We start from the raw sequence: 20,551 nt of genomic DNA on the forward strand, positions 1-20,551 counted from the left end.
CTGAAGACTCTTTGACTGCGTAAACATTTGTGCAGTATGATTTCTAGTACACTTTTTGATCATTTCTGTTAGTTGCTGATGTTGACAAACGTAAAAAACTCAAGCTTGTTCTAGATGTTAGTCTAAATATTATAAAGTTATTCTAATAAGTGAAATATAATAAAATGTAATATCTCCTAACAACATAACCCTCTTAACTTGCGCCACGCCTTGCGGCTTAGTTAAATATCTACAATTGTTCGCTAATGTGATAGGAAAGACCATTCGTTCGAATTCGCTGCAAACGATTGAGAACTCGCGAGGGAATTTATGGCTCCACTAACGCCGCTGACCGCCCCCGCCCACCGCTGATTGAGGCCCCGTAATGGCAGCGATCACTTAAATTGATAAGATTGTCGCAATGAATGGACTAAATACGATTTAGACGTCCGACGATACATTTGATTTTGGACAATTGATGGAAAAGTATATTAATGGAATTGATACTCATAAAATTCCATTTCCGGTTACAAGTTAGACTTCGTTTGGCTTGTATGTGTTGTTTTGATGGTGATCTTATTTATCCATACTTTATAACAATTTATTTGTATTACCAGAAAGAATCAAATATTTTTGAGTTTCTTCTTACAAATATACCTTCAGAAAAGTTAAAGGCGATTACGTGCGATTAACTATCTTAGATATAAACCAGAGCTTATAATCTTATAAATGCTAGTTTACTATAATTTTTATTTTAATCGGTCCCAGGCTTCACTAAAAGCACATTTCGATTTTGAAGCATACTTCTAACTCACCATCGTCAACGGATCAAGTACAAACTGAACTTAACTTTTTTAAGATCTACAGTTGCCTTAAGCAATACAACTTGTCAGTAATAAAATTCCACAGATATTTTTAGTACTATTAATTTGGACATGTTAACTTTTCTTATAAATAAATTGAATAAATTTCGATGATTTATGAAATTAAATATTCTAAAATTCATAATTATTAAATGTAAATTATACGTTCTAGAATATTATCACGAATGCATGTTTTTGGGTCACAATGCGCAATTGTAGAACTTCATCTCACGACGAGCTTATTGCTCGCTGCAAAGCCAGTAGAGTGTTTTTGTTCCGTGATGGTCTTATGTAATAATTGCCTTGTTGTGTGTCAAGTCTTCTAATTATATTCAAGCTCCAAGATTGCAATTAAAAATTCAACTAGTAGGAATGTCTCGTGTTAAAGGCTTTGGATGATATCTAACATGAGTCAACAGTTCGTATGTATCATCCAAATAGACGAATATATTGTATAATCGAAAGATTGCTTATCACTCGTGACAGAAGTTAATCTTTGCTATGAAAATAAAATATCCCTAGTTGTTTTACCTTCAAAAAAAGAGCTAACAAACTTCTCAAAGGCTGGCGAGGTCCCCGGCATTGCAGATGTTGATTGGTAGTCACATTCCATCCTGGGAACCTCCTGCTCGTTTATGAAATACCTATAGAATCATAAAAATGTACAATGACGTTTCATACAAATTTGATCTTGAAATTATTTAATTAAGATAAGTGCTCGCGAACTAATGGTACATTTAATAAGTCTATTCTTTCTTGTAAATGACTTCTATATTGGTTCAATAGTGCTTGTAAGTTCTACTTGAATGAAGTGAATTTCGAATTTGAAGATTAAACCGGCTCCAGATATAATATTTATACTATTCGAATCGTATAATATTGAGAGATTGGAAAATAAAAATAGCGTCACCGAGAGCATAAATCCCGCGCCCACGACGACAAAACATTTCAACTCAGCGATAAATCGAGGAGACGCTAAAAGTCTTTGGAAGTCGTCAATTTAAAGAATTCAAGAATTCTCAGTTTGGATAGCGTTCAGCGCCGAGTGGGCAGCCGAGTCGAACTTTTAACAGGCTCGCTTTCTTTGCGTCTATTTTCCGTTCACTTAGTTAAATCGGAACGACTTCTGTGAAGTTCGCTAGTTTTCGGGACCTATTTGTGGAATTAGTTAACATTTTATTTAAGGAATGCTTTAAAAATGAGCTATATTCTGCAATTTCCGTTCATCTGAGAATAGATTGAGTTGCGATTAAGCACTCGGCGCTGCAGATATCCTACTCCCCTGGGATAGCTTTTTGAAATTAAATTGAACTAGATATCAGGCTAATAAACAAACAAACGAACAGACCAACAAAATATATTTTACTAAAACAATATAGTATTATATATTCTGTGAATTTATTTAATAATATAATTAAACAAAATTACAATGAATTTTGTATTTAATATGGAAGACAGCTGTGTAATTAAATTTCATGCATTACTAAGACATAATTAAATTATATAAAATATCAATTTAAACTTGAAATACAGCTCTTGAAACCTAGCTTTACGTGCGTTTAAGCCTACTTTGAATAAAGATTTAGATTATTGAGATTTTTTTAAATTCGTAATCAGAGTAACAACATTTGAAAAACTTAATATTTTTGACCGAATTTGTTCTCGTGACCTTTGGTCCTTGTCCCAAAGCTATCTGAGCATAAAACCATTCTCTCAATATATTACAGCGCAGATATAAAAGAGAATAATGCAGCGCCTCCGCCCGAGAGGGAGTGGCATTTGGCACCGCGGCAGTTGGCTACACGTCTTAGACAAATGTTGCTGAATGTCGATGTGAATATACTGTAGATAAGCTATAACATTGCTGAAAGGGGAGCACTTATAATAACTTTACTTCCTACGACGACATGAGCAGTTTAATACATAAATATCGAGTCAAGCGCTTCATTTTAAAACGTCGCACCGAAGATTGATCTTTGAATACTTATTTTGCTGCCAAAAGAAAATGATTTGTAGGTCTTCTATATGGTAAGTAACCAAACAAAGAACAATTGCTTAAGGACCATAGTTATTCACAGTACCACTTGCCAGCAATAAATAAATTAAAATGACTTTTTGCTGTGTCGTAACACCAAAGTACAATGTATAAGTATTGTCGCGTACCAGGCGAGCGTTATCATTATAACTATTTTGTAAACTGTTATAAGAATGCGGATACAATTACAGAAATAAATAACAAGAAATAATTTAATGACCAAATTAAACAATATCTCACAATGTTAACAGTTAAATTATTCTAATTCATAAATCATTCAAAAAACCTCCCTCCAGGCATTAGGATAATAAATCACGGCAAACATCAAGTCAATAACGAGTCTATTAAATTAGTAGCATCGAGTACAATGGACGCATTAACAAATTAATTACAAATCGATACATCGGAGCTAAACAAACACGCCGGCGGTGACGGATAATCGACGTGTCACGCGAGTTCGCGCTACATTATTATATCAATTATGGTGATTATAGAAATGGCGTTGTGTGTGGCGCTCGGACGCTTGCTACCCAATACAGTTCGAGCGACTGATTCCAATTCAATCTAGCACAGGTAGATAGGTAGAATGTGGAATAGTGAAATAATGGAACCGTAAGCCATATTAATTTTAAAGGGGATATTAATTTCAATAAAAAGTATTAATTGTCTTTATCAACCTTTATTTACACCTAACTAGCTCTTGGAAATGATATTTAAACATTCATAATAATTATTTGGTTTTGGTGTATCTTGGACAGTAAGCTTTTATATTATATGTGATGTAGCGTTAGTCAATTCAACACAAAGATAATCTAATTTTTGTAGTGTAATTTTCGATTGTAAATAGAACATAAATCAATAGGAATCAGTCAGTAAGAAAATCAGCAGTTACTCTTTTCCATTAATCAGTTCATGTATCTAATGGACACTTTAAGCTCACAGAGACCAACAAATACGGTGCTGTATCGCCCGACGTTTAAGGGTTAAATAATATTAATCGCAATGAATAATCAAATAGATATGAATATTCAAATAGATAATTCATCGTAAAGGTAGTGTTAGTTTTATGTGAAATAGAAATATAATCTCGTAATGTTTACAAGGGTATCGATCGCGGGGCCGCCGGCGAACGCAACAAATTGATTCGTCACAATAGCGAGCCCTCCACTGTCGCCGCGCCGTTGTCGTCCAATCGTTCGGAATTAATGATCCGCTACAATGTACAGTCACACCACTTGCTTGTTTATGACTTAAATGACCCGCGATCATACTGCCGCGATTCAATTGTCTGTTTGTACAGTTTGTTCAATGCAAGCTCTCATGGTGATCTATACTACTTACATAGATCACTTTAGTTCTGGTATAATGTACGTTGCTTGTTATTCGTTTTGTATCACACGAATAAAATAGATCTGACTTGAGAAGTTTATGTCGAACAAATTAAACTTCTAAAGCCACAGGCGTAGAGCCGCGTGGCGAAGCAAGTCTGACAGGATTAAGTGAAACTAACGATTGCTACTCGTGTTAATTTTATCTATTCATGCTCTTTATTGCATTATTATTTTAAATTGTAAGCGACCTTTGTTTAAAAATATCAATTGAATTTTAAAAATTTATTTTCGATGCGAAGAAAGATTTTTTTCCTAACAGTGTTAAAATTTAAGTTGAACTCCTGAACGCCACTCAACTTTCCAAATTGCTGGTCCATGCAAAGTACAATACAAAATCATATTCATATCATAATCGGCTCCTACCTGATACATATGTACAACATACGGAGTCGCGGGCACGACGTGTCGAAGTGTGCCGTGGGCAAACAGACACCCAGACTCCTGACAAACACGAGCAGCCGTTCCGTGTCAGCTCCAAAACAATGTAATTGATGTCACTGCCCACACCTGCGCCAACAGCCGCATCCACAATATTAATTAATTATTATTACGCGTTCGCTGTTTGCACAGGAACGACTGATTGCGGTTGTGTTTGCTCAAGACGCGACGCTGGCTTTATTTCTTGCGATACATTTACTTAATACTAGAAACTAACATCACACACTTAATAGGTCGAAGTAGTAACTCCAGCACACTGGAGTCCGTTGACTTTTTTACCTAAGTTATAATTTGTTAGTCAAAGTTATATATAGTCAAGTTTGTATTATAAAGTTATATAGGTTATATACAAATTAATCATTGTGATGGAAAATATTTGAAATGAAAGTAATGGGAAAGGGTAATAAAATTTGAAATTATTAAATTGTATCAACAAACTAAAAAAAATGTGGTGTTTAATTTTCTCCTCAATGACACGACATCGAATTAAATCTAATTTCTTCCGTAAACATAGAGTCGTCAAGCTTTAAGTATTGATGTCAAATTAAACACTACCACCGGTTTAGATATGGACGAAAGAAAATCAGTATTTTTTGTTGTATTAGGATTGTTTACATAAATAAATATACTAACAATCTTTATTGTACCAGCAAATTAACTCTATTTTACATTTCTTACAAATTGATAGTCGATAGATCGTTGTTTGATTTGATTTAGTCGTTGCCGAAATATATATTTCAAAATTCCATTAAATTATACGCATCATCAAATTAAAGTGCCTAAATAACTTAGATTAGTTACCTAAACCAACAGACTCGCAAAAATTTAAATATATTGGGACATTAGAAGTAAGCTGACGACATTTCGCATTCTATTTCGTAATTTAGCGTTTATTAATTAATTTTGTCTGTAATAAAAAATAAATAACACGTAAAAGTAAATTAAGTTTCTTAGGAAATATTAGACATTGCTTTGACTGGCACAGCCTGACTCAAAAGTCCGTTAAAATTGACGGCGATGCACCAAAAGTGGCTACATGCGATAGCGATTCGTAGCCACGGTTTTTATTTTTGAAATATGTATATCCTGTAATAAAATTAATAACTTATTCAATAAAAAAAATTGTACTTGTAACCTAATAATTGTGATATCTGTATGGCAATTACTTTGTGAACTGCTTATTAATTACCATTTGAATGCAGACACATGTCCCTAATTCATTCCGAATGCAAGTAACTTTACGATCCTCTACAATATACATTCAATCGGTCCGATTTATTCGTTTCTACGAACACATTCGTAAACGTCCTAAGAATTACAGCCACGGTCAGCCATTTAATCGCATTGGCGGAAATCGGCACTCAATAAATATCCGGGATAATATCGAGCAAATAGACCGTGCAAATATCGACTCGGCCGCAAACAAGCGCTCAGGCGCTCAGGCGCTCAGCGCTCAGCGCTCAGCCGCTCAGCGGCGGGCGCTGCGCTCGGCTCCGGTAAATAACGAGGCCGCCGGTAACCGAGTTAGTTCTACACGATAATCTCCCGCTGGGAGATTTGTATCTCGCCTCGTTTTGTTTATTCCGTACAACCGCTGGCGTCTAATGTCTGCATTTTCTTGAAAACAACTTACTTTCAAACTGAGGACATTCGTTTCGAGTGAATTCTAGGATAAAATGGCTGGCGTCTTCGGTCGCATCTAATTTCATATTTATGGCTGCGCTGGAGGATTTGTGGTGATATTCAATACACTCGTGGAGTAAAAAGTTTATCGTATCAACATATTATAAAACGTCTTCCTTATATTATGAAAATACATAAGATATTAATGATACATAAAACATTAAGAGCTCAATCAATTAATGTTTTTATAACGCTGATACATTCTTAATAACTGTATTGACTGACGTCGTCAGAGTTCAAACATCTTGTTTCTAAACATATACTTTAGAAAAAATCCAGGATAACAAGAATAAGCACTGCTGTTTCGGGTCACAAAACACATTGTATAATTATAGTAATGAAAACACTGGAGTTTTCCAATATCTTACAAGGCAATTGTTTTTTTTCACTCTTTTAGTTTTGGTGAACAACATTTCGGGTGCAAATGTAAATCGGGTGCAATTTTTTCAATACTTACTTTCATTTGAAGATGAACCAAACGTTTTTGATATCTCGAAAAACAAATACTCTTCAGCGTTTGCAGTTTTCTTGGTCTTTGTTAAGGATAAAAATCCTCAATGAACGCTATGTTCTCCTGTAATATCCTATATATATATGAAAAAAATAAAAAAAAACCTAAAAGGTATATGTTAAATCATTCAAATGATTGACAAAACATTTAAAGAGTAACACATTCGAGAGCAGTCGGTGAGCGAGGAGATCCCAAATGTTTGCTTAGGTTCATCTCCCGGCGCGAGCCCTCGGCCAATTACCAGCGCGTCCGAACTATTTGTGTAGCCGCTCGCTGAGGAAGCACTCGATATGGAGAATTAACGAAACATTGCACTTATGTTATTTTTTTAAACGCGTGTAATCTGTCGCCTTTACCTGAGGTGTAGGAAACAATAGGATAACGCATTTAACAATTGTTGCATCGATTAAGGCAATCTTTATAAATTCAATGTTTGAACCAAATTTGCTTTTGGAAAAATGTTGAAGGCCAGCAAAGACCTTTGGATTTTACGATTTCAAAATAAATTACTCGAAAAACACACGCCTTAAAGCGTTTCTATATATCAGTTTAGATCCACTCAAAACTATGTAAATAACAGAATGACATATTTCTAATGATACACTAAGCTTATCTTTGTGTACAGACATAATATAATTGTTATAATGTAGATCACATCTACTGTAAACGAAATACTAGCTCAAGTTAAATATAATTTATACTTTGAAATTTAAAACGAATTAATAAACTGTTCATTATGAACAGAGTTTCCGACAACATGGTCGGACAGAAAATTGTAAGTGTAGGCGACAAACATGATATTCCGTTGTTATATGACATATTAATATCATAATTTCCTTAAAATTATATATTATTGCATAAATTATGGTGGCTATATTGTATTAGAAATGTTAATTGCATTGCAAAAGATGTTTATTCTTAATTAAATACAATATGTAGAGTTTACAGCTTTAATACCTAAATGTGTCACATTTTCGAATGTGTGTCAAGTCTTTTGAAATATTATAGTATTTCTACTACATGTATGTATATTAATCGTAAAAACACTCTCTACTTATCGTTATGTTTGAACTAGCCCGTTAACGAAGAATAAGTTTTGCTACAAAAAATAAAACAAGTATGGACGCCTTCTTGATTCTAACAATATATATATTTGTAACGGAAATAATATCATAGAAACAAAACGTAAACATATTCCAATCGCACCAATCGTACCTAGACGGTATAAAGGAGCAGTTGCGGAATCTTAAAACCTCGCACGTCACCACTTTTGTGTTAAACTCATCTCTACATTCGTAAACGACAGCTTTCCATATTATTATATTCTCAACACAAGCGACACAAAGAACCTTATTATCGCCTTATTATTTTAATATTGTTGCAACACTCCAACAATAAGCGACCCCATATTATTTATAAGACACTAATGAGCGTGTAGGCACCTTATACAACAACATACATACGTTTACATTTCCGAGATCATATTCGATTCAAAATTGAACCTTACTCGTTTGTGAATAAGACTTACTGGTGTGTTTATCGGTTGTCTCAGAAGTTTGTAGAGTATACAAAGGATTGACACGGGATGCATCTCGGGCTGTCAAGAGGGGTTTGGAGAGAAAATAAATGCGTAATTATTAGTGGTGCGGCGGAGAGAGGTTCGGGGAAGAGCGCGGGAGGGCTTGTTGTTTTATTAGGCGCTTATTGATGTTCGATTATGTACTTACGCGAGTGCGGCGGACAGGTACGGGCACGAATGTTTGGATAGACTGCGATGAATACACTCGCACGGAGGGGTTTGTTTTAGCGAGAGTTTTGTCCTTTGAATACCTGCTAATATATAGCTGTTTGAAGCGATACATGGTAGCGATTTACTATCCAAAATTAGTACAAGTTTACATTTTCAGAGCAGACGATTAAAAATTAAATTATTCGTACTTACCTATTGTTTTGGAGTCAGAATAATTAATTATCCTCATAAAATGTACAACTGATTAAAAATAACTGAACATAAACACAATGACATACTTACCTATAAACAAATAAAGGCACCTATGTTAGCTAAGTACCTAATACTTCTTAGTTCTTAGTTTAACTTTCATAACAGATCTTTGTTTGTATAGACATAATTACGTGAGATAATAAAGAGTAGTAATTACATCGAGCCATGTGGCCGGGGCATGTGGCCAGCATGTCTGCGATATTATTTTAATAACAAACGCAGGTAGAATAACAACTATTACACACTAATGCACCGTTTCCGCTGCATTTTACATTTGACATGTATGACAATAAAATGGCGGACACAATAAGATGGCGGCACCGACTCGCTGCGTGCCCACTAATCGACGTGACTCGACGATCTCAACTCTTTATCCATTTATGAATTTAATATCAGCACGCTAACTGCTTGACAGAACATGCATATTATATGTCTAAAGTCCTATGTAATAAAATTATCACGGCACTCCACGATCTCTAAATGATTACAATACCTCCGTCTCACTCGTTCGAAACAGACTACTAATATCAAATTTAACAAAAAAATAATCGACTGACAAATTTTTCTTCAAATTTAAATGGGACCAAGCCTAAGGTATACATACCTACCGCACAAAATACAAAAAAAATCCAAATCGGTTCATAAATGAAAAATTTATGAGATGACAAAATAAATGCAAACGTATAACCTCATTTTTTTAAATCGAGTGGAAATTAAAGGAATTTTAATTAATTATTAGAATGTAAGTTGTGTATAATTAAAGCGTCTTTGCAAAATAAATCTTCAAGCTGTTCGTTCGTTATAGGTATGGCTATGTGTATAGCTATGGTACTTAAAACAAACAAATATTTGCCTATAAAGAGACATCTTGAAATCACTTCTTCGATAGTGCCGTTACTATGCATAAATAACACATAAGTACCAACCATTTTACCATGAAGTAAATAGATTTTCCTTTAAATGCATATTTACGCGTTAGTAAACCTGCAAAAGTTGAAGGCTTCACAGGGTATCCCAAAACTCTATTTTGAATATCTGACCTAAGTTTCATATAAGACAATATATCCATACTTGATAGTTTTGCTTTGTTCAATCCAATATGATCTTCCACGGATTAATTATTCTTTATTAATGATTTGTTTTGCCATGTTCCGGTTTACGGCGGCTACAATTGAGATGGTCCATTAGCCCTGCGACCTGCACGTATTAAACAAATAAAACAATAGCAATGTAAGTAGCTATAGCCACAAAATTTCGTAAACGAAATTCCTTCGAAAAGATTACCATTAAGAAACAGTTAAGCAAACAACGGAATTGGTCTAATATGAACAATAACTAAGCTGATTATGTTTGCGCAAGTGCCCGCGGTCGCCGCATTCCCGCTCCGCCCCCGCCTCCGCCCGCGCCGTATTGTCAAATCACATATTTACTTATCGTTAGTTTTTGTCGTTTTATTATGATTCACTATTATTTGATTGTATATTTGAAGGTTGTTCGAATTGACGAGTTGTCCACCATAGCATGGTCTACGCTGTTGGCTCGCAGGAAGAATTGAATTGAAATTGAATCTCGCTAGAGGAAACTGTTTTCTTAGTGATGATAAGTCGCTATTGCTATGATCCATTCAAAGACTTCAGAATTACTGGTACTTATATTAATAAAATGTTGTTTATTAGCGTTGTAAACATGTCGTATATTTACATAGATAATATAGTTTAGAGGCTGTAAAATAACACGGACTTTTTTATCAAGAAGAAATATCCACGAGAGAAATTCCGTACAAAATTGATATATTTATGTTTTTAATTTTTCTCACGAGCAGCAACGAAGCATTCCGTTGACGTTGATATTTTGCATAGAGATAGTTTACGGGTCAGACAGTAATAAGCTTTTCAGCGGGAAATGTAAGGAGAAGTATAACTGGCAGCCATTCATAATTAAATTATTTAAAAATAATTCGCGAGCATAAAACTACAAGTAATTTTAGTTAATGTTTAATTAAACATACAATTACGCGAGCTGAAAACCCTTACCTTAAATACAAAAGGACGCATTAAATCGTTAAAACTCAATTAACACTTTATTAATTACACTGAAAATTACCGTCCCATATTATTATAATGACACAAAACTGAAATTTCACGTCGACGAGCCCTCACGCATTAATTTTCCTCAGAACTCAATATTTAAAATGGGCAAATAAATTTTCAATTTTGCATCACAAAGCGATCGGCATAATCTGTAATACCGGTATTAAATCGAAACGTAGATACTCGCAATACGTCCCCCGGATATGATTGAACGTATGAATGCTGCATGTGGAAGATCTAATCTGGTTTCAATTAAAAATATTGGGACTGTCAAGGACCCGAGTCCCTCTTCGGCGTGTAAGCGGATTGTGTTAATCGTAAATCGATTGGAGTCACGGGACTCCTGCGGATGTACATTATAATAAGGCTGAATTATTTAACGGTTATTATCCATTAAATATATGTAATTAAAATGTTTTAAATCGAAATGTAATCTATGTATTTATCGTGGCAGAAATTAATCGAGTGAACGTATGTATAATATGTATTTAGAATTTGGAGGAAACTGACTTCTGTTTCCACAGACTTATTATATATATCATAAGGAAAAAAAATTTAATAAATTTTCCGTTACTAATTTTTGACCTTTAATATTTATATATTTTATTTTAATAGCGGTATATGAGCGATGACTGCATTACTATATCCTTGAGTTATATATAAGTATTTTTTTTACAAAATCATAAACCAATAAGATTAAGATATTTGTACCTGAATATTTAAAACTAATTAAACCTTCTTAGAGATATCCGATCTCGTCGGTTATTCTGTTACAATACAAAATTTTCGTATCAACTTATTCGTTAATCATTAAGTAAGCCTTAATTAGATTATCCTTTGTCATTCAAATGATTGTTTGTACTATTCTGTATTAAAGACACGAATATTTTATCAGTAATTTACATTATTACAAATTTTACAGCATAATCTTTAAAGTCACGGTTTTTTTTTTCAAATAATGAATAAAAAAGTTCAAATAACACAAGTTCTAAAAAAAAGTAGTAAACGTAATTATATTAATCTCTTTTTTTGTAAACGTGTAACCGCCTCTTTACTGAAAGAAATAACACGACACTAATTCCAATAACCAGTCCAGTGGCACGCTCTCGTTTTGATTCGTCAAATATACATTGATTAGACGTCAGGCGGACGACGGTGGCAAATTATCGATATTATTATCGATATTGTAGCAATTACGCGTTGATCGAGCAAACTGACAGAGCGATTGCCCGAAATCGCTTATTCACGGCCGCTAGTTGCCTAGTTAGCGCAGCTGCCCGGTGGGCGCAAGCCACGAGCTGCAGCGACTTCGTTTTATTTATTGCTCATCGAGAGCTGATACGCTGTAAACCCAATGACAAATATATATAAATATTATTTAAAAAGATTTTACTCAATTATATAAAATACTTACAATAAGTAAAGTTAAATTTCGGATATTGAGCCCAAATTTTACGATTTTATCGAAATAATTACAATTTTTTTTTTTCGCGATTTAAAGACCTAAATTCAGGCGAAAAGATACAATAATTCTCAATCTAATATATATAATTGATTATGTTTCGGCATCTGTTCTAACGCTCTAAGCGTCGACGCTCACGCACGTCGCTTCGGCCTCGCAGACAGCACACCAGCATATAATTTGCCCGCGACATGCCTCGTCTTGTTTATTTTACGGCCGCTGTCGGAAGTCAGCTCACGGTCTCGTTAGCTCCATATTTTCATTACATACTACGCGTCATTGTTACCGTGTGACTTGCGCAATCAATGATATAAATTGGAGCCTTTTTAACATATCCGCTTCCGCCAATCACGCGTAATTATTGGGTGTCTGTTATTGCGCGTAAGTAGTTTATTTTATCTTGCTATTATAACCGTAACTCACGGTTTAGTCGTAAACTAATAGGTACTTCATATGTGCACTATTATGTATTTTTGTTCACAGTAAACAATATTTTTTTTTGTCATGTAATGTTTTAGCACGCCAAGACGTTTGATTGAATATTGAGACTTCAGCCCTGATAACGCATGCAACCGCACTAAGTGTAAAACTCCTGCGCATATATAATATATTTTCTAATTATTCATCCTGCTAACTCTCATAATGTAGTTGCTTTAATAATGTTTAGATGTAACAAAGTATTAAGTCCCTTGCGAACTGGAAGTCCCTAAACCTTTATCAGATTTATAGTGAGATTATCTCGTTTTCCATCATATTTGCTTCTCATTCCTCATCGCCTTTACAACCATGCATTTCTAACTGATGGTTTTACTTCTTTTAATTTACTGCTCGCCGCCTTCCACCTGGACTTCCGCTGGACTGTAATGACAGAAAATTCTTACAATTTAAATATTTCAGTTATTTTAAAGGAATGCATTTGTGATGTGGTTGGCTCAGATAGTCATCTAGAACAAACGCTGACGTGCAATCCGATGTTGTGTATCTTCTTTTGTTATCTCCTCGGTCCATAAAACTTGCTAACTTTCGTTCCCATTAAAGTCCTACGCCAGACGTACGCCTTTAAATAAGTGGTTCGATTATCAGCACACCTCCCAATTACAGTTGAAAGTGAAAGCTGTTAAAGTGTCACCGTTAACCGCATATTAACTTATTGACTAATCAAAATGTGTCGGACGCACCCCAAATTGAATAATAACCTGTTAAGGCGAGGCGCCGAGCGCGGGCGGCGCGGGAACCGTCCGCAGCGTCATTGTGCCGCAAATTGCCGCCAAATTGAGAACAGACGCAATCGCAACTCCATTTAGCCCGCGCCTGCACCTGATTGGTCGACACGCCCCGCTCCCCGTTCGAAAACTCCATTCAAAGCCGACCGAAGAAATGAAATTATGCACTCCGTAAATAAGAACGCCTTTGTGAACTCACTCGCCTTATTTAAACTGTCACCGGTTTCAGTACGGCTCCTTGGCTTAATGAAATTGCTGAGTGTCCGCTCCGAGTGACGGCTGACGGCGTCATTGCGAGCTCCGGCGCTGATAAATTAAGGCTGCGCCCCCGAGCGCGTTTCATTTGTAACGGGTTAATCTATTAATTGTTTTAACTTGCACTTTATTCCCTTTAAACGTTGCTTGTGTTTTACCATTTGTTATTTCTTATCAGAACATTTATGAGTGATTGCCAGGACACAAGCAATACTGATTATGTGGCTAATAATCTTGATGCTTCTAGCTGCCAGTGCTAGAGGACTTTGTGTAAACGCTTCTCGGTGGTATCTATCACTCACAAACCTCTTAGTCAAACAACAGTACAAAGAAGTACGAAAATCTATTTTGCATGACAAGAGAGCCAGGGTAATTAAAGGCACAGAGAATATACTATGTTTGACCCTATAGCTAAAGGTTACCATGTACTCGGTATTCCTAAATGACATACAATTATCTTTTGCTTTAATTCTATCAAGATTCTTCTCCCACAACCAAATTCAAACATTCTTTACTTAATCTATTTATCATGAATTTTAAATTTTAAGTAAAGAAATACCGTGACGTCGTGACAGGACGCCTGCAAAACAAGAGAAAGTTTTTAAATTTGATATAAAAATTGACTACTAATTAATATTTTCTCTGTGTTCAAAAAAATTAGTGTTTACAAAAATTTACTTTCCACCACAGATCATGTTCTAAACCCAAATTGAAGCAATTTGTATAAAATCCAATGAAATCCATTACCCTAACCAATTTCGACTTATCAATGAGTAAAATACTAAGACCGTACAAAGCGGTAACGTTTAACAGATACTAATAATAGAGTAGCGGGCCCAGGACGCGGCCCCGAGGGAGCCGGCCCTGAGGGACACTTGCCGCCTTGATTGTACGCTTATCCCTTTTGTGCCACAGATTAGATATTGTAGCCGAGTGCTACACTGTCGCTCCTGTTTGCTGAATGCGATTCACGCTCAATAACATTAGTGCGGGGGTTCATACTGTCTAATGTGTTATTGTTGATTAAAACATTATAATATTAGGCGTGTCTACTCATACGCCCGCAGCAATAAAAACTAAACCACTGAGATTTATGATGTATAAAGGTATCGGTTCTGTCTTTCAGCACTTGTCACGTGGTAATGGATGAACGAACCCTTGTGTGTGACACGTCGCCGCGAGTCTAAGTCGTAAATATTCCTCTCTGGATTGTATTGTAACAATCAAATCAACCCTTAATATTGGAATACCTGAGGCAGTGTTTAGTACAACTGAGAAGTAGGATTTACTACTTAGAAACTACTTTTAAGTTACTATTTGTGAAGCTGTACAGCCAAAGTCTTCATTTAGTTCAACGAAAGATATATGGAAGTATTCCTATAACCCAAAACTTTCATCGTCGCAAAAAAGTGGTACTCTGATGCTGGTTTGTTCAGTTTCTAATTCGAAAAACTGCTTGTGTGCCTGGATACATTTTTATATAAAAATAGCCTTTATCAAAACGTGGCACTTGAGACTTTATTGAATATTTAGGTCATAAAGCACTTAACCTACAATTTAAATAGATGGTCTCTTTGTGAAACTATCACCATTTCAAAGTTCGAGTTTCGACATTACGCAGCTTGTTTGGTTCGCTTTAAAATTGCCCTCTGTTATTGGAGTTAGCTTTCTAACTTTAAATCCAACAGCTATAGAATCGCACGGGTACCCAACAAATTGTTTTGCAAGCATTACAAATACGACCCTTAAACTAATGTGGCCAGTTGCGATGGCCTCCATTCGACCGTCGTTTCGCCCGCACCGGGGGCCTTCCGGAGCTGGGCTCTGTCACATACAAGTAATAAATTGTCGGGTTGGAGTAATTCCCTCGCACGGCGCTACGCATCATTAACGGGCCCGAATGTGCTGCCAAATTAACAATTACACGAACCTTTGTGCCTCTATGTTAATTAGGAAATTCAGAGCCGCCGAGTCGAGCTGCGCCGTACAGAATATACAAGCCCCAATTACACGCTTTTGTGAGTGTAACGTCACAGTGAAGGATTGTCTGTTATGTGATGTATCGAATATACAAAATACTTTTACTCTCATATTTATTGGTTTCTTTCATAACAAATTATGCATTTCACTAATGATGACACCTGACTGCACCAAAAATAAAGCGAAATATTAAAAAAAAAAAAACAAATAATGCTCCAGAAATTTCTAAAATTTGGTAAATTTTATTCTAGATCGCATTTATGTTTATTGAGGATATACATAGGTATAGTTAGATGGTTCATATTTTTAATATTATGGAACCACGTTGTTAATGAAGACAATCTTCCACTCTATTACCCTTTTGTTTCACTATATGCATGAAAGAAAAGGAGATAATAAATATCTCCTGTCCGCTTCTAATCTTAATTTGGGTATGTTTCTTCTGAATGCGTGATTATTTAAAACCAAACCAAAGATAAAACATTGAAGCCGATCCTTTCAATATTTTTGTATAATTTTGTCTATTGACTGTTTTAAAAATATTCGAATATAAAGGCTATAAGCTAAAATTCCTTTTATATTGAATATGGTTTAAAATGATAACAAATATTGCTACGAAGGGAAATCTTACAATCGACGTTAGCGTGCGATCGCTCCTGATGTAATCAGTCGTATAATCGCGTTTCCGTGTATGAGTGCCGGGCCGGGCTGATCCGCAAACAATCACGTGCGGACCAGCCAGCTCCGCGCCACAATCAGATTGACACCGGCGCACGGGTACGTCATAGTAAGGTTAATTGCTTTCGACGCGACACACTGAAGACCAACAGTACTATTCTGTAGACTGTGTACTGAAGACTTATATCATTATCGACAATAGATTATTTATGAGTGATAAATAAACAAAGAATATTGAAATAAGCTCAAAGAATTGTATACACATGTCGAATGCAGTTTTTGATTGAACCAACCATTGTTTAAAAATCCAAGATTGTACTGTATTATTCATCACAACATTATTTTGTTACTCCGACATTTATTTCTCAAGACCATTTAAAGTCATTTATTAAATCATACCTAGAAGTAAACTTATTTTTAACAAAGTACCTTTCCAATATTATATGATGTAGGGCTCTGGTGATTTTGTACATTGTAATATGATCGTGCCACATATCTATAAGATAGCCTAAATTAATCAAATGTATACCATTATGAGTCTTAAATTAGAACACACACCGTGTGCCACAATCACAAAATTAAACACCGAAGCTATCGTCGAATTTTAAAAACAGAAAGACCGTGAAAAATATGGATGTATCGAACGCAGCGGACGCCTAATCGCATTTCCAGTTCCCATATCAAGTAACGCTCAGCGTTCCGGGAAATTCGATTTCCCGAGTGCGGAGCGCCCCGAGCAAGTATAGCGCCGACGAACAATTAGGCGCGGGCCTAATCTCGAGCCACAATTAGACTGTCACCGGCCACCGCGGTCCAATCAATATCGTGGACCGCCCGCCGGCGCTCCGGCTTACACGGACGACTACGTGTACGCTCGTCGCGTGCATGTGTGACATCTATGTACCTACTGTCATTCCTAACTTCTGAAGGATTTGTATTCTAGATATTGTCGTTTCGTATGTTCCTTAATTATTTATGATTAAGTTGATTTATGATGATTAAGTAATAAGGTTTAATTATGTCCAAGAAGTTACTCAAGATCAGTTACAACAGATTTATGTCTAAAACATTATCTAGTAGGTATCCCACAAATGAAACTTTTGTCTCAAAAGAAAAATAATATGAAAACTGTTACTAAAATATAGTAAAAACTTGTGATTACTGTTCGATAACGAGAGAACAGAAGAGACACAGAAGAGCTACGCTAGAAGTATATCCACATTTGTTTCAACGCCTTCGGTAATGCTATTATTTTTGGTCAATAAAGGTAATCGTATTCGATCACCGGATTAGATTGGTCGATTAAGCAACCCTTACACTATTTATGGATATCGTGTGAAAACTAAATAAGAATACAGACTCCTTTTCGCCAGTTTATGACGTCTAATGGAAAAAACCAGGTAGGGTCAGAAAAATTAAAATAATATATTTATGTATATTATTATTAACAGTATTAGTGTACCTATAACATTTGTTAAAATCTATTAGGAAGATAAGATCTACTGATCCATCTAATATTGCTATAAAATAAATATCTATATTTTTATAAGATAAATACAGATCGACTTTCCATCGTCAACCGAATGAGTCCAGGCACATGACGGCTTCATGTGCTTTTATAGACAAAAGCATGTGATTATAGCCAAACTTCGAGCTGCAAAATTGTCAACAAAAGAATCAATATCGTTATACTATTCCAATCCTGGTGCTTACCGTACCCAGCCTGCCCGCCAATGAAGTATTCCCTACTTCCTAAGATTACTGACTTTAACCAAACTAACTCTTCAGACATAGAAGTTATAGTGAAGTTTGACCATAGGATATTACCGTATGCCTGTGTGTTTTGCAAAACAATTTTAAATGCCTCAGACTAGATAGCAGTTGAAACAGCACAAATGTCCTCCACAACACGGCATCGCGAATGAATGCCTTCATTATACACAGTGGCCCGGGCACAGGTAGTGAGGTAGAACAGAGCCGGTAGGTAGCGGGTAGTCTGAATATAATAGAGTGGAGTATTAATTTGCGCCGAGAACGTGGATCGAGTTTAATTAACAAATTTAATTAGAAATTAACTGTTTCGCAGAGACGAGCGCCCGACGTTAGGGTTGTCACACTCGTGGGAATTTAAATTCGTATCATAATTATGTAATATACGAATTGAATTATTTACATATTAGAACCGTATAAACCATGTTATTTAAAAAGAGCTGATTTTATTTATTATATTTAAACTTTTATTATAATGGTATTTTAATATCACATCGGAAACAATGTTTATAAGACCACTGAATTACCGTGTGCGTTTAAGTTTTTTCCAGCACTCTGTTGTATACATGTAATGACAAACGCCCATACAACCGAACGTTCTACATTTAAGCCTTTTAGGTCAGCATTAATTGGTGTTTTGTTTATATTCTTCTAACGGTTGGATTTACAAAAACAACATTTCGTCTTTTTGACTCATTGGTCATCATATTAAAATTTAAGTCAGTAAGTAAAACGAGAATATTATTAAAGGCATCGGGCCTTTATAATGTATAAGTTTATATAACCACGCATTAATATTCATTGTTATTATTGTTTGAAATTAATTCGATAACTGAATTGCTGATCTAAACGTTACATTTGTCTTTCATTTAAATTAAGTAAAAATAAGATTTTATAATTAAATCAAATCCACACATTAATATAATAAAATACTTAATAACTGTTGAAAAAAAATGATTTTAAAACATATTTTAATTTGAAATATGTTTCCTCTGCGGCAGCCCTAGGTAAGCACACAGTACGGTTCTATATTTGAAAATTTAATCTAGCCTCACTGTGTGCCGCTAATTGGTTTGTTTTATATGCTTAGTTACTGCGGACTGAGCACTGCTGTCGTACCGGTACTGGCTCGTTTTCAATTACGACCAATCACTGCATTTTGTGAATTCTATTTTGTCAATGAAAACATTAACATTGCATCAACTGGAAGCTATAATGTTATTATAAGTAAAGCGCAGTGGACATTTTGGAACGCTTTACATTTAAACAAGTGGTACCCGTGGCTACGATTGCTTGGCTTTGAGTTTGCGATAGAAATGATTCTAGAACTTGCTTACAAACCTTCGTTCTTAGAATACTTCCTTGCCCTTTGAGGTTGAAAGAAAGCTAGTCTATGTCCGTCCATGGGGTTCAAACTTGCTTCGTATTATTTATTAAAATCGATTCAATACAGACAGACACACCACAAGTCACACCAGAGAGCACTTACTAATTTAAAACTTTACAGACATATACACATATGTCTATACCTATATCGTACTGATATTATAATTATGAATAACTGTCTGTTTGAATTCGTTTTACACACTTCTAAACAAATGATTTATTTAGACATTGTCTAACAATGTTAATATGGACCGCCAACAAAACATATTCAAAGTAAAAGAGTCGAAAAAGTCATTACTTTTTGTACGTAAATGGCGATTGTAACAACCCAAATAATACTATGAAAGAAAGAATTAGGATTTAACCCGCTATGCTGTGACTGCTCGGTGGAAATACAACGAAATTTCGTCTAAGACAATTTCCTGGCAATGCTTTCTACGTACCACAACATTAAAACATTAAAACAAATGAACATCAAACACGGCAGATTTCATTTCATTAACGGCGTCAGCTGTACCGAAATCTACGTTCTGTATCCATATATCACCAACTTGATATGAATTGGCCTAAACAAAAATACAGGTATCATGAATACTGCGTTTATTTTTTTAATGTAACAACAGGCACAAGGGACATAACTTTTGGTTCCTGATGACCATCGATCTATCACTGACTTAAATTCTTTAAATGAAAAAATTGCAATTCAAAGTATTTGGTGGAATAATAACACTGATGAGTGGCTAGTGACGGACTTGGTCACAAGCCTTTACCTTTGATAGGACACATAGGACACTAATTACTGTAA

General features: G+C 35.3%; 1 protein-coding gene across 3 annotated transcripts in view; it reads left to right on the forward strand.

Moving 5' to 3' along the window:
• The window catches only part of LOC124535814 (visual system homeobox 2-like), a 98,504-nt gene that overhangs the window by 62,287 nt on the left and 15,666 nt on the right, over positions 1 to 20,551 (forward strand). The window lies entirely within an intron of this gene.

The sequence above is a fragment of the Vanessa cardui genome, chromosome 15 (genome assembly GCF_905220365.1).
Source record: "Vanessa cardui chromosome 15, ilVanCard2.1, whole genome shotgun sequence".
NCBI lineage: Eukaryota > Metazoa > Arthropoda > Insecta > Lepidoptera > Nymphalidae > Vanessa > Vanessa cardui.